The sequence below is a fragment of the Mustela nivalis genome (assembly GCF_964662115.1).
Source record: "Mustela nivalis genome assembly, chromosome: 2".
Lineage (NCBI taxonomy): Eukaryota > Metazoa > Chordata > Mammalia > Carnivora > Mustelidae > Mustela > Mustela nivalis.
Window position 1 is genome coordinate 146519492 of NC_139021.1, and position 15514 is coordinate 146535005.

General features: G+C 36.7%; 1 protein-coding gene across 30 annotated transcripts in view; it reads left to right on the forward strand.

Moving 5' to 3' along the window:
* Positions 1 to 15514, forward strand: part of MAPK8 (mitogen-activated protein kinase 8) — a 103368-nt gene that overhangs the window by 9983 nt on the left and 77871 nt on the right. For 8 of the 30 annotated variants that reach the window (XM_082719912.1, XM_082719904.1, XM_082719919.1 and 5 more), the window contains 2 exons: positions 5808 to 5876; positions 6920 to 6998. The exons of 16 other annotated variants lie outside the window; for them this stretch is intronic. The gene's annotated coding sequence lies outside the window, so the exon portion shown is untranslated. The remainder of the gene's footprint in view (positions 1 to 5807; positions 5877 to 6919; positions 6999 to 15514) is intronic. 6 more of the 30 variants (XM_082719914.1, XM_082719896.1, XM_082719920.1 and 3 more) reach the window with 1 other exon arrangement.

Here is a 15514-nt window from a genome sequence, read left to right on the forward strand (position 1 = left end):
TGGGACTTTACCTGTGTTAAAGTGTTTCAGTTTTTAAGCTAAGATGCTTATACATCTTAGCAAGTATCAGCATGGCAAGTTGGGAATCTGTAGGGCAGGTGCTGATGCTGCAGACTTGAATTTCCTCTTCCTCAGGGAAACCTCAGTTTTGCTCTTAAGATATTTCAGCTGATTGAATAAGAAGCACCCACATTATTGAGGACTGTCTCTTTCACTTAAAGTCAAATGAGTGTGGATGTTAACAACATCTGCAAAATACCTTCATAGCAACACTTAGATCTGTGTTTGATTGAATGATAGGCCCCTCACCCTGCCAAAGTGATACATAAAACTAGGTCATTATAAAATAAGGAAAAGGGAAGGGACAAGGGAAATGAGGTGTGTGTGTGTGTGTGTGTGTGTGTGTGGTTTTGGTTTTGTTAGGAGTGCTTTCAGGAGTGGAATTAATCATAAAATCTTAACTGGTTAAGAAAGGTGGTGAAGTCAGGGTGGGTAGTAAGAAAGTTTATTGGGAATTGTTAGAATTGTTAGAGGTGAGTGGGATGGGATAAAGTAATGCTCTAGAAGTCTTGAATGTGTTGGTCAGAGTGGGATGCTTGAAGTAGAGATTTAACAGGTATGGTAGTTTCTTCTAGCAATGATAATACCCAGGATGGACTTGGAGTGGGCTGCTAAGGTGGAGTTGAATGAAAAGTCTGTGGAAATGAGGAGGCCAGTGAATAAGAGAGGCTGAGCTGTCAAAGGGGTCAGTCATTGGTGAATACAAGCAAGTGGTAAGGAAATAAGGATACTTCACTGTGAACTAACTATTCGATAACATCCTCGGTTAGTGGGGAAGAATTGAAGGAGGGTAGATGATAATAAGGAATGGTAAAGGTAGTATAATCAGCTAAATTTGGCTATCACAAATTAGGAATTTCAGAAGGCCAGTGAAGGGCCTAGGAGGATTGAAAGATTGGGCAAAGTGGAGGATGTACTCAATACTGTGGCAGTAAGAACTTGGGGAAGATGACCAGGAAGAGTTGGACTTTTTCTGGAATGTGAGGTGTGATGGGGTTAGTCCTGATCATAGAAGTGGGCATTCGTTCTACTGTTGGAGGACTCCGGCAGTGTTTTTCAAATAGCCAGTGATGAATTCAGGAGGTTACTACTAATGTATTTTTAAATGAAATGAAACAGAATATCACAGTGAAATATCACAAGTAATAAAGTAAGGGACTAAGAATTTTTTAACAGCTTTGTTGAGATTTAAGTCACATACCGTTACAGTTCACCTATTTGAAATATACAAGTTATTTTTTGTTTGTTCTCATGGAGTAGTGCTCCCATCACTACAGCCTACTTTTACAACATAGTTGTCACTCTAAAAATTCCATACCTATTAGCATCACTCTCCCCATTCCTATGCAACCCCCCACTTTTCCCCAGCACCAAGCAACCACTTATCTTCTACTTTTTGTCTCTGTAGATTTATTTTAGGCATTGTATGTAAATATAATCATGTAACATATGGTCTTGTGGCTGGTTTATTTTACTTAGCACAATGTTTTCATGGTTCATCTTAGCATGTATCAGTACTTCATTCCTTTTTATGGCCTAGTAATACTCTATTCTACAGGGGCACCACATTTCATTTATCCACTCTTTAGTTGGTGGGCATTTAGCTGGCTGTAAGTCATGCTGTCATAGACATTCACGTACAAGTTTCTGTGTGACAGATTTTCAGTTCCTTTGGATATTTAACCACATTGGATGGAATTGCTGGTCGTATGGATAATTCCATATTTAACATTTTGAGGAACTGCCATACTGGCTTTTCGAAGTGGCTGCACCATTTTACATTACCACCAGCAAGGTACAAAGGTTTCAGTTTCTCTGCGTCTTGTCAATGTCTGTGACTGTCTTTTGATATAGCCTTCCTAATGGATGGGAAGTGGTATTTCATTGTGTTTTTGATTTGCACTTCTCTGATGGCTAATGATGTTGATCATCTTTACATATGTTTATTGGTCATTTGTCTATCTTGGGAGAAATGTTTTAGATTCTATGCCTGTTTTTAAGTTGGGTTACCTTTTTATTATTAAGCTGGGTTTTTTAGGTAGTGTAGGTACAATTCCTTCATCAGACATGTGATTTGCAGATATTTTCTCCTGTTTTCAGTTTCTTCATAGTATTGTTTAAAGCACAAAAGATTTAGTTTTAATGAAATCCAGTTTCTGTTTCTTTTGTTGTTGCTTGTGCTTTTGGTGTTTTATGTATGAAACCATCACCCAGCTCAAGGTTATGAAGAGAACTCTTGTGTTTTCTTCTAAAAGTTTTATAGTTTGCGCTCTTACATTTAGTCCTGTGATCTATTTTGAGTAAAATTTTTTGTGTATGGTGTGCAGAAGGGATTTGACTCCATTCTTTGGCATATGGACATGCAATGTCCTAGCACTATTTGTTGCAAATACTGTGCTTTCTTATCAAACTGTCTTATCATCCTTGTTTTTATTTTTTTTTATTTTTATTTTTTTTTAAAGATTTTATTAATTTATTTGACAGAGAGAAAGATCACAAGTAGGCGGAGAGTCAGGCAGAGAGAGAGGAGGAAGCAGGCTCCCGCTGAGCAAAGAGCCCGATGCGGGGCTCGATCCTAGGACACTGAGATCATGACCTGAACCGAAGGCAGCAGCTTAATCCACTGAGCCACCCAGGCGCCCCTCATCCTTGTTTTTAAAAAATTTTTTTTTCCTGGACTATCAGTTCTATTCTATTAATCTATAATATGCCAGTCATTATATCAGCCACCTGGCCTTGATTATTTTAGCTAAGAATGGTTTTTTTGAAATTTGTGTTTCAATTAAGTTGAGTATGCTTATATACAGATACACCTGGAGGTTGTCTATAATGTGTTATGATGTAAAATGCTTGGAAATCTCCGATTTGAGCTGTGTCGGTTCTCTATAACAGTTTATGCTCTTATGGCAAATGAATGGACTATATTCCCTCTCAAGGACTGGACCAATAAGGCAGGTTAAAGGGCCTTTTTGTGTAGAATTCCTTTTACTGAATGACACATTTTTCTTTAGTAGATACTCTTTTGGGAGGTGTGTGGACCTGAATAAGGAAGGTTTAGAGCAGCTGTGGGAATTTTTAATCAGAGCTGAATCTAAGGAGTAGGAAATGAGGTATGGTTTGAAATTTCAAAGTTAGCAGACTTTTGTCCTGGGCCAGTTTTTCATGACTCTGTTGTTATTTTTTGTCTTTTTAAAGTTTTTGCTTATTTGAGAGAGAGAAAGAGAGTGAGAAGGAGCCACATGGTGCGGGGCCAGGGGGGCGAGGGGTGGGGGCATGACAGGTACAGAGTGGGAGGGGAAGCACACTCCCTGCTGAGCAGGGTGCCCAACTCCGGGCTGGATCCCAGGTCCCTGAGATCATGACCTGAACCAAAGGCAGACCTTTAACCAACTGAGCCACCCAGGTACCTTCTCAGTTAAAAAACAAACAAATAAACAAACAAACAAAAACTTTTGAAAATGTTAAGCATGTCTGTATAGGGTAACTTTATTATTTTGATCCTTTGTAGATCTTTTCATGTAGGCTTTTGTATTATTCAGTTTTTCATCATGTTGTCTTCGTCTTTTCTACCTGGATGTTTCTTATTAAGGCATTACATATGCAAAAACCTAGGGATAGTTTCTGGTTTAAGGATGATGTTACCTCCTTCCATGAAAGACTTGTGTTTGCTTTCAGTAGGAAGCTATCTAGTGGAACTAAATAGGATAATGAACTATCCTGTACATCTTAATCCAGAGACTGAAATGTTTCAAAGATGGGCTCCACATTTTGCAAAGGCTAGCCTATTTTATGTTTTGTTTGCTTTTAGGATATGATTCTTTGGGGTCCTAACATAAAACCAGGGGTGTTATAAGTCCCCCCTCCAGTCCCCATTTCCCTACTCCCATACTCCATTGGGCTCTTACCTCCCATATTTAAGTTCTCCAGTCTTGTAGGTCTGTAAAGCTTTCTCAGTTACCTTATGGAATTGACAGATGTAACCTAGGAAAAATGGCCCCAGATGCTTGGCCCACCTCTGAGAATTTCCTTACTGTCTCAAATCTTAGCCTCCTTACCTTTTTTACTGCATTGTTAGCATTCTGAAACCTTCAAAGAGGTGGGGGGGGGGTTTGTTTGTTTTTCTGATTTTATCTGGGGGAAGCAGGTATCCAGTTTTTCTTGTTCTCAGTAGATTAGTCTGAATTACCTGGTTCACCAAAGTAATTTGTGAGCTTGATGAAGGTCTATATCTTAAGATTTCCAGTATATGTAGTTTTAGTTTTTCTCAAGGTGATATTTTGGGTACTAGTGTTATTATATATGTATTATGTAGCCATATTATATGTATTACAGCAATTATTAGAAAAGGGAAAAACAGACAGGATTAGAAAAGGGAGGAAGCAAATGGCAGAGAGAATGATATTTTTGCAAAGTTTGGGAGAGATAAAGCTAAGGGAACATTTTCATGTCTATTAGGACTATCAAAGGACAGTTATGTGTAAAAGGAGCTGACATTTATCAGCATGAGATTGTTATAGTTATGTGGCTGTAGAATTGGAACAGGCACAGGGAAGTATCTGTTCCATTATCTTAAGTAAAATTTTTAAATTTGTTCCACAAATTTAATTTTAATTTGTTCTAAGGCATTATGAAGGGTTTGACTTTGGGGCCAATGGTTATGCTTTGTAGCAGTATGTATCTACAGCACAGCCTCTATTAAGGGATTAAGAAGAACTTACTTCTGTGAAATCCATTATTAATATAAGGTATAGGAAATCATATAGCTATTAATTTTAGTTAACTTACACTCTTCTTGAGTTCATTTATATTCTTGAACGTCCAACTCATTTCCTGTATTACTGAAATTTCTAAGTTATAAAATTTTCTGTTACTTTTCAGTTACTGTAATTGAACAATGAAAATGATATCTCTTTTGTAGTCACCTTTCTTCTGAGAAAATGAGAGACATTGGAGGTGTCCTGTCTGAGGTGATTTTATCAGCAGTGTTTTGGTTGATATTTTAAACTTTCGGAAGGTGGGAAGTGTTTCTTAAACTGATTCCCTCCGTGCTCCACCTTCCTAATGTTTATGCAGTGTATGTGTTATAGGATGCTAATTTAAAATGTGAAAGTTTGTTACATTTGTCAATAGAATCTATTACTATATTTTGGTGCTTTACAGTTCATTCGGGCAGCCTTTTTTTTTTACCCCCCATTCTCCCTCACCACCCCCAATCTACTTTAAGAATCTTCAGGGGTGCCTGAGTGGCTCAGTTGGTTAAGCTTCTGTCTTTGGCTCAGGTCCATGATCTCAGGGTCCAAGATCAAGCCCTGTGTTGGGCTCCCTACTCAGTGGGGAGTCTGCTTGTCCTTCTGCCCCTCCCTTGTTGATGCAAGTGCTCCATTTCTCTCTCTCCCTTTCAAATAAATAAAATCTTTAAAAAAATGTTCTAACATGCAAATTTAAAGAATCGTACAATAAGCACCCCAGACTACCATTTGGATATGGTTGTTAACATTTTGTAGTATTTGTAGTATTTGTTTATACAAATTTGTTTATATAATACGTATTTGTGTATGCACTTGACCCCTAAATGCTGCCAGGCATCTCTAAAAATTAAACACATTTTCCTACAGATGTCATTCTTTTAAAATGGAGCTGTAAGTTTTAGTCTATATTCGGGTTTCTTCAGTTGTCCATTTGCAGATGGTTTTCTCAAACTCTAGGGTTCAATCAGAGTTCATGCATAATATTTGTTATTGCTTTAGACACTTAATATGCCTCCCCATCTGTGGAATATATGTTCCAGGACCCCCAGTGGATGCCTGAAACTGCAGGTACCAAACCCTGTTTTTTTTTTTTTTTTTCAATATGTGTATTTTTATAATAGCGTTTAATTTCTAAATTAGGCAGAATAAGAGATTAATAAGGATATGTTGATCATAATTATATAAAAGCTATGTGAATGTGGTCTATAAATATCTTATTGTACTATACTTCTACCTTTTTTGTGATGATATGAGGTAATAAAATGCTTAAGTGATGAGACAAGTGAGATGAATGACATAGGTATTGTGAATAGCATTAGGCTAGTATTGACATGCTGATGGTAGATCAGAAGGAGCTTCATCTGCTTTGTGGAAAGATAAGGGGAGATTGCTGTACTACAAGTCTCCCTTCCCCCTACCACCAATATTGCCTTCTTTTTTTTTTTTTTTTTTTTTAAGATTTTTATTTATTTATTTGACAGACAGAGATCGCAAGTAGGCAGAGAGGCAGTCAGAGAGAGAGAGGGGGAAGCAGGTTCCCCGCTGAGCAGAGAGCCAGATATGGGGCTCGATCCCAGGACCCTGGGATCATGACCTAAGCCGAAGGCAGAGGACCCACTGAGCCACCCAGGTGCCCCCCAATATTGCCTTCTTAAGATAAGACCAGTTGTCTGGCAGAACTTTCCACACTCTGGATTTGTATGATTGTTTCCTTGTGGTATTTAACTTGTATCTGCACCTACTGTGTTTCCTAAAAATAGAAAGTTTGGTCTAGAGGCTGGATTATATTTAGGTTTTTTGGCTTAGATGCTCCTGTGTACTTTATATTCATTCATAACTCAAGACATATAACACCAGGTTGTCTGCCCAAATTATAGTCATTTGGTTAGGTGGTATTCATTAGATCTATCCATTATAAAGATGGGATTTTTTCCCCTCCTTCTTTGTAATTAGCACCTGATCAGTGAGGCAATGATTTGGTTCCCTGAGAATATTCTGTTTCCCAGCAGCCTTTGCCTAATGTTTCTTAGCCTTTATTGATGAGTCTTGTCTAAACTAGTTATTTCACTTGAGCTCACGAAATGTTCTTTTCTAACCCTGTCATCCTTCAGGATATATTAGCCAACTAGCGACCATTAAAAAGACCTTTCTCTTGTCAAGTAGGATTGAACTAGAGTTTTTCCTGAAAAGGTGAGGAAATGCTTATTTTCTTTTGATAATCAACTTTTTAACTCTGAAAACTGAATTCTGAAACTCTGAACGTGATGTTTACTCTGAACTAGATTTCTGTCATACTGAAAGAGAGAGAAGAGAGAAAGAAAGTTGTCTGCCACCATTGGAGATGACTGCTAACTAGACTGCTAACTAGACTCTAACTAGACTCTGTCTAGTTAGCAGTCATCTCCATTGGTGGCAGGCAACTTTATCTCTTCTCTCTCTTTCAGTATGACAGAAATCTGCAGCATTTTTTTACTGTTTTTATAATCATTCCAGTCATTATTCCTTTTTTTTTTTAAATTAAAATTCCATTAGCCATCACTAGTTTCAGATGTGGTATTAAGTAATTCATCAATTGCATATAACACCCAGTGTTCATCACATCACATGCCCTCGTTAATATCCATTACCCAATTACCCCATTCCCCCCACCCCCCGCACCTCCCCTCCAGCAACCCTCAATTTGTTTTCTATAATTAAGAATCTCTCATGGTTTGTTCTCCCTTTCTGATGACTTCCCATTCAGTTTTCCGTCCCTTCCCTCTGCTGTTTCTTATATTTCACATATGAGTGAAACCATATGATAATTGCCTTTCTCTGATTGACTTACTTCACTCATCATACTCTCCAGCATCCATGTTAGTGTAAATGGTAATATTTCATTCTTTTTGATAGCTGAGTAATATTCCATTGTATATTTCTACCTCATCTTTATCCATTCATCTGGTGGTGGAAATCTGGGCTTTTTCCAGAGTTTGTCTATTGTGGACATTGCTGCTATGAACATTGGGGTGCAGGTGCCCTTTCAGATCAGTACATTTGTATCTTTGGAGTAAGTAGTAGTGCAGTTTCTGGGTCAAAGGGTAGCTCTATTTTTAACTTCTTGAGGAACCTCCATACTGTTTTCCAGAGTGGCTGTACCAGCTTGCATTCCCACCAACAGTGTAAGAGGGTTCCCCTTTCTCCACATCTTCACCATGTGTTGTTTCTTCACTTGTTAATTTTAGACATTGCGAGTGGTGTGAGGTAATATCTCCTTATGGTTTTGTTGTATTTCCCTGATGCCTAGTGATGTGGATCATTTTTTTCATGTGTCTGTTGGTCATTTGAATGTCTTCTTTGCAGAAATGTCTGTTCATGTCCTTTGCCCATTTCTTGACTGGATTATTTGTTTTGGGGATATTGAGTTTGATAAATTCTTTATAGATCTTGGATACTAGCCCTTTATCTGATATGTCATTTGCAAATATCTTCTCCCATTCTGTAGATTGCCTTTTAGTTTTGTTTTCTGTTTCCTTTGCTGTGTTAAAGCTTTTTACCTTGATGAATTCCTTAATAGTCCATTTTTGCTTTTGTTTCCCTTGCCTTTGGAGGTATGTCTAACAAGAAGTTACTGCAGCCAAGGTCAAAGAGGTTGCTGTCTGTGTTCGTCTTAAATCTAGAGGTGACTTTAGGTCTAAAATGAGTCTCTTGTAAACAGCATCTATGGATGTGTCTTGCTTTTTTTTTTTTTTTTTTTATGCAATCTGATACCCTGTGTATTTTGATTGGAACATTTAGCCCATTTACATTCAAGTAACTATTGAAAGATATGAATTTAGTGCCATTGTATTACCTCTAAAGTCCCTGTTTTTGTAGATTGCCTCTGTTTCTTTCTGGTCTGTTACTTTTGGGCTCTCTTTGCTTACAGGATTCCCTTTAATGTTTCTTACAGGCTGGTTTAATGATCACAAATTCTTTTAGTTTCTGTTTGTTCTGGACACCCTTTATCTCTCCTTCCATTCTGAATGACAGCCTCGCTGGATATTCTTGGCTGCATGTTTTCTCATTTAGTACTCTGAATATATCATGCCAGCCTTTTCTGGTCTGCCAGGTCTTTGGATAGGTCTGCTTGCCATTGTAATGTTCCTACCCCTGTAGGTTAAGGACTTCTTATCTTGAGCTGCTTTCAGGATTTTCTCTTTATCTCTGAAATTTGAAGGCTTCACTGTTGTATGCTAGTGTGTTGATCTAGTTTTACTGATTTTGGGTTGGGGGGGGTGCATTCTCTGCCTGCTAGACTTGAATGTCTGTTTCCTTTGCCACATTAGGGAAGTTCTCAGCTATGATTTGCTCAAATATACCTTCTGCTCCTCTCTCTCTCTTCTTCCTCTAGGACCCTAATAATTCTAATACTGTCTTGCTTTGTGGTGTCACTGATTTCTCAAAGCCTCCTCTCATGATCCATTCGTTTTTCTCTCTTTTCCTTAGCTTCCTTCCTCTCATCTTGTTTTCTGTGTCAGCTCTTCTGCCTTATTTACCCTAGAGGTTAGAGCATTCATTTTAGACTGCATCTCAGTTAAAACATTTTTTATTTTGGCCTGATTAGATTTTATTTTTGCACTGAGATTCTCTAGTGTCTTTAATGTTTTTTTCCAAGCCCAGCTAGTAACTTTATATTCAGTATCCTGAATTCCAGCTCTGACATTTTGCTGACATCCATATAAATTAGGCCTGTGACAATATTACCCCAGTTTTTTCCTTTGTTGTAAATTCATCCTTCTAGTTATTTTGCTTAGAGGAGAACGGGTGAACAAGAGAACAAAATAAAAAATATTAACCATGACCCAAGCAAAATGCACACTAGACATATCCAAAGAGGTTGGAAACTTAAAAAAAAGAGAGAGACAGAGACAGAGAAAAGGGGAGGGGGGAAAGAATATAATCTTCCCAAGTGGACAAAACAGGGTGATTCACTTGGTCTTAGCTGTTTTTTGGTCTGTTTGTTAGAAGACATTAAATCCCAAAATTGTAAAAGAAGCAAAACTTGAATATGTACAAAAATAAAGTTGAATATAGTGAAAAGTAAAAAATGAAGAATATATTTACAAAGTATAAATGTAAAAATAAAGGTTAAAAAAGACTTAAAAATAGTTGATAAAATAAGAAACTCATTGAAAAGGGAAAAATGAAAAAAAGAAAAGGAAAATTTGAAACTGAAATATAAAAGAATCATGAGAAAAAAATATCTCAAATTCTATATACTGTTTTCCCCAATGCTGGAGTTTTGCATTTCTGTGTGCTCAGTGAACTTAGTGTTTTCCTGATTTTTCCAGCTGGGCTTCTGGGGGAGGGTGCTACTGTACTGATTCTCTGATGTCTTTGCCTGGGCAGAGTTGCACTGTCCCTTGCCTGGGACTGGGCTCAGTGTAAGCTGCTTGGGGTGATTCTTTGTGGCTTTTTGTTCCCTGAAGGTTTTCCACAGCTATATCACTTTCCAGTAGCCAGCTTATGGAGTTTCCCCCTCCCACACACACACCATTTATATTCTGATATATCCCCTCAGATTCACTTCTCCACACCCCCTACCTTGCAAAAAGTGGTCGGTTTTCTATTTGTGGAATTTCAGCAATTCTTTTTTTACATCTCAGATTGAATTTATAGGTGCTCATAATGATTTGATAGTTACATAGTTAAATTCAAGGGACCAGATGAAATAAAGTCCCCTACTTTAATGCCATCTTGCCTCCTTCCCCTCACTATTCCTTTTTTAGTAGGCTTTTTTAGAAATTCTGGCTTTTCAGAAAAAATGAGAACATATTACCTAGATTTCCCTTATACCCTCACCCAGATTCTCTTACTATCAACAGTTTCCTATATTAGTATTGTACATTTATGACAGTTAGTAGACTAATATCAATACATACGTTTTTTAAAAGATTGTATTTGAGAAAGAGAGAGAGAGTGTGTGTGCACACGAGTGGAGGGGAGGGGCAGAGGGAGAGGGAGAAGCAGGCTCCCCACTGAGCAGTGAGCCCAACACTGGGCTTAATCCCAGGACTGACCCACCCAGGCACCCCAATACATTATTATTAACCAAAGTACATAGTTTATTCAGTTTTCCATAGTTTTTACCTAATGTCCTTTTTCTGTTATTTTCTGTTACAGGTATCCTATCCAGGATACCACATTATATTTAGTTGGTCTGTTTCCTTAGAAGCTTCTTGTCATTGAGTTCTCAGACATTCCTTCATTGTTTTTGATGACCTTGACAGTTTTGAGGAGCACTGGTGAGGTATTTTGTAGGATTCCCCTTTGTTGGAATTTGTCTGAAGTTTTTCTAAGTTTTAGACTGGGATTATGAGTTTAGAGGAGACAGATCATAGAGGTAAAGTGCCACTTTCATCACATCATATCAGAGGTACATGTTGTTAACATAGTTTACAGCTACTGATGTTGACCTTGATCACTGGCTGAAATAGTGTTTGTCAGATTTCTCCACTATAAAGTGACTCCCTTTCTACTCTCATTGTACTGTTCGGCAGAAGTCACTGTGTGCAAGAAGTTAATATGTGCAGCCACACTCAAAGAGTGAGGAGTTATGTTTGTCTCCTTAAGAGTACAGTGCATAAATTAGTGGGATCTTTCTGCAGAGAGTTTTAACTCTTCTCCCATTTATTAATTCAGTAATTTATATCTTCTCCCATTTATTAATTCAGTAATTTGTATCAGTTATAAGTTCATGATTATTTTATACTTTGAGTTATAACCCAGCTCTACTTTATTTTCTTGCTCAAATAATTCCAGCTTTGGCCAATGAGAGGTCTCCCAGTTGGTACCTATGCTCCTTTAACATACCTCTATCAAAGCAGGTAATTTTTTTCTTTCTTTCTTTCTTTCTTTAATTTTTTTTTTAAGGATTTCCTTACTTTCTGTGACTACAAAGTGTTTCCAGCCTATCTTACATATTTTCTGCCCCACTTTTAGAATCAACCACTTTTCCAAGGAACTCTATTTCCTTATATTGGAGAATGGTATTAGAGAATTAGAAACCAAGATCTAGGTACTAGGTGTGCTTATTGCCTCTGGGATGTGGCTTTTCTTAGTCACTCTCAGCAGACAGAGCTAAGAAATGAATGTGTGTATGTATTAATAACACACATACATTTGTGTTTATACACATATCTATAAATATTTTATATAACCATCTGTGTCTATATTAAGCTAAACATGAGTGCTTACTGTCTTCAGTTCTAATCCATTACCACATGGATCTTTCTGGCATTCTCTCCTAGTGATAGTAATTTCCTCTAACAGTGAGAAACCTGCCTCCTACCATACAGGATCCATTTACTTGTTTAATTCCAGCATGTGTATGTTTAGAGCAGTATTATAATTAACTTATGTATGCCCAAAAGGAAACAACTTTATCAACTAGGAGTTTTTTGTGTGTGAATTCTTTTTTTTTTTTTTCTTTTTTTTTTATTTTTTATAAACATATATTTTTATCCCCAGGGGTACAGGTCTGTGAATCACCAGGTTTACACACTTCACAGCACTCACCAAAACACATACCCTCCCCAATGTCCATAATACCACCCCCTTCTCCCAAACCCCCTCCCCCCAGCAATTGTGTGTGAATTCTTTAGGAATTACTACATATGTAATCACATTGACAAACAAGAACAGTTTTATTTTTTTGTTTTACAATATATATACTTCTTATTTTCTTTTGTTGTTTTACTTCAGTAGTCACAAATTTTTGTATGATACTAAATACGAGTGACGAGAGGGGACATCTTTGACTTGTTCCCAAACCTAGAGGGAAAGTATCCAGTTTCTTACCATTGAATTTATGTTAATTATAGGGTTTTGTTTTGCTAGAGAATTTCTTTATCAAATTGAGGAGAATGGTTGCTAGTCCTAATTTTCTGAGAGTTTTTATCATGAATGGGTGTTAGATTTTGTCAATTGAGGAAAAAAAAGATTTTGTCAAATGGCTTTTCCTCTTCCAGTGATAAGACTTTTTTTCTTTAGCCTGTGAATGTGGTTGGTTACATTAGATTTTAGGACCAACTTTGCATACCTGGAATAAATACCCTTTGGTTGTGGTATAGAATTCTTTTTTATGTATTTTTGGATTTTGTTGCTGATATTTTGTTGAGGATTTTTGTATCTATGTTCGTAAGAGATACTGTTCTGTAATTTTCTTTTTCTGTATTGTCTTTATCTGATTTTGGTATTAGGATAATGCCGTAGTCATTGAGTTAGAGGATATTTCTTTTGCTTCTATTTCTGGAAGAGATTGTGGAGAATTCATAATTAATGTCATTTTTTCCCGTAAATATTTGGTAGATTTCATCAGTGAAACAGCTGGACTTGGTGCTGACAGTTTGGAAAGGTTAATATTGATTCAGTTTCTTTAATTGATAAAGTCATGTTCTGATTATCTGTTTCTGTTTGTGTGAACTTTGTTAGATTTTATCTTTCACAGAATTGGCCTATTATTTCATCTCAGTTAACACATTTGTGAGTATAGAATTTTTCATAATATTCTTTTACTGTTCTTCTAATGTACTTGTAATCGGTAGTGTTGACCCCCTTTCACGTTTTATATTAGTAATTTGTGTCTCTCCCTCTTTTTTTCTTTTTTTCTTAGTCTGGCTAGGAGTTTATCAATTTTATTTATATTTTCAAAAAACAGCTTTTGTTTTTGTTCTTTTATTTTTCTGTTTTCAGTTCCGTTGATTTCTGCTCTGTTCCCCCACCCCTTTTTGCTTGTTTCATGTATCTTTATTCTTTTTCATACTCACATGGCTCTAGATTTGGCCAGTGGGAATTTCTTGAAGTGATGGCTCTATCATTTTGATCTGACCTTGTTGGTCATTGAGTACTTCCTGGCAGAACAAGATGTCTGTGTTTCGAGTTGTACTTACCCTGCTTCAGCCTGGAACACTCCATTTTTTAGGAAATTAGTTTTAGTCTGAGTTTTGCATAATTATTCATTTCTTTCACTTAGACTTGGAACAGATTTGCCACAAAGGATTATGCTTTTTGCTTTTCTTCAGCAGTCTGCAGAGCAACAGAGATATCCTGTCCATGCTTTTATTTTTTACATCCTTCCTTATTTCAAAAACAGAATGTTTTCTTGTTCAGTATGTGTAGGCATAAAGGTATTCAAATATACTCAGATTCTTGTATTAAGTCCCTGAAGCTGACTTGAACTTTAGCAGTTTGTGCTTGTGCTGAGTTAAAAGATAATTGCATAGCACATTGCATACCTTTTTAAGAAGTTAGAAAATTGAGTATGCAGTGTTCTGAATTATTCCATTTGGCTTTTTTGCATCTCTAAAATTATTTGATCATTTATATTTAAAGTGTTTGAGCTTTAAAGGTTTTGGTTTTGTTTTTTGTTTCTTGTTTTTTGAACAAATACTATCTGCTAGCACTTAAAAATTAACACATTTAGTCTTTCTGACAATCTCCATTACGCTACTCTATCCTGCACTTTATAGATGGGAAAACTCAGGCAGTGAAGTTAATTGCTCAGGGTGGTGGAGCCAGAATCTGAATCCAGATAATCTGCTCCAGAGTCTGAGCTTTAATCACTGCTATGTGTGGCCTCTCCTGTAATGGTTAAGTGGAAGTGTTGTATGTGGTTTTGCATCAAGTTCTGCCCTTTCTTCTTAATTATGGTGCAGTGGGCAACATCATATTCCTATAATGCTTTGGTGTGGCATTGTGGGCATTAGTTATTTAAGCAATAGAATTTTGAGATCCCTAATTGGAAGAATTCAGAGCCTTGTATTTCATTGTTTTGCTCTATTGGCCTTTGCTGAAATTCTTTTTGTCAAGAGATAAATATTTTCTTGAACAGTGATGATCTCCAAAAAGATCTCCTTAATAAAAACATTCAGTAAACCAAATTAGAGTGTGAATTTTGAAGTGTGATGATATAAAAGGAGAGTAAGTGAAAAGACTTCATATAAGGTACAAAGAGAGCTGAATAGTTTTAACAAGTTTACTGGTGTACATAGTTCTGCTGGTACTGTATAGGAAGTATTTTTATTTTAAGAGAATATTTTGCTGGAAATTCAAGATTCTTAGCATTCTAATTTCAGTGCTTTGGTATGTTAACATGGGATTTACTGCATCCTATTTCCTGGTGTAATTTTCTCTTCTCTGCCTCCCTTTGGTTATTAAGGCCTGCTGATAATTCTTTAAAGTTAGGGAACATTTCTTTTGAAAAGAATGTTATCTAGTGCTAATGAGAGGAAGAGAAAAATAGATTTTGCTCTAAAAGAAATGTGTCCTTAGTGAAGTAAGAAGTTTTGTAAGAGATTTGCAGTGTTGGTCTCCGTATCTCAGTCTTCTAAGGTTTGTTAACATCTCTGAACTTTAACAGTAGAAAATATAGGAAGGGGTTTCAAGGGTTCCATGAAGTCAGACTGTTTTTATAGCAATACTTAGTTGTTATTTGCTCTTTCTGTGCTTGTTCTCAAGTTTTCCAGAGGCCACATTACCTGACCTGTGATGTGGCAACAGCTCAGAAGGACATAAGAGAATCCAGCTGTCTGAAATTAAGCCAACAGGGAAAGGAATATGTAGAAATGTAAAACAATGGCACTCTTCTCAAAAGTGTTTTAAAAAAAGTATTTTTTACCAAAATACTAGTTACAGTAACATGTAATAGGTTTGTTATTATTGTATTTTTTTTTAAGATTTTATTC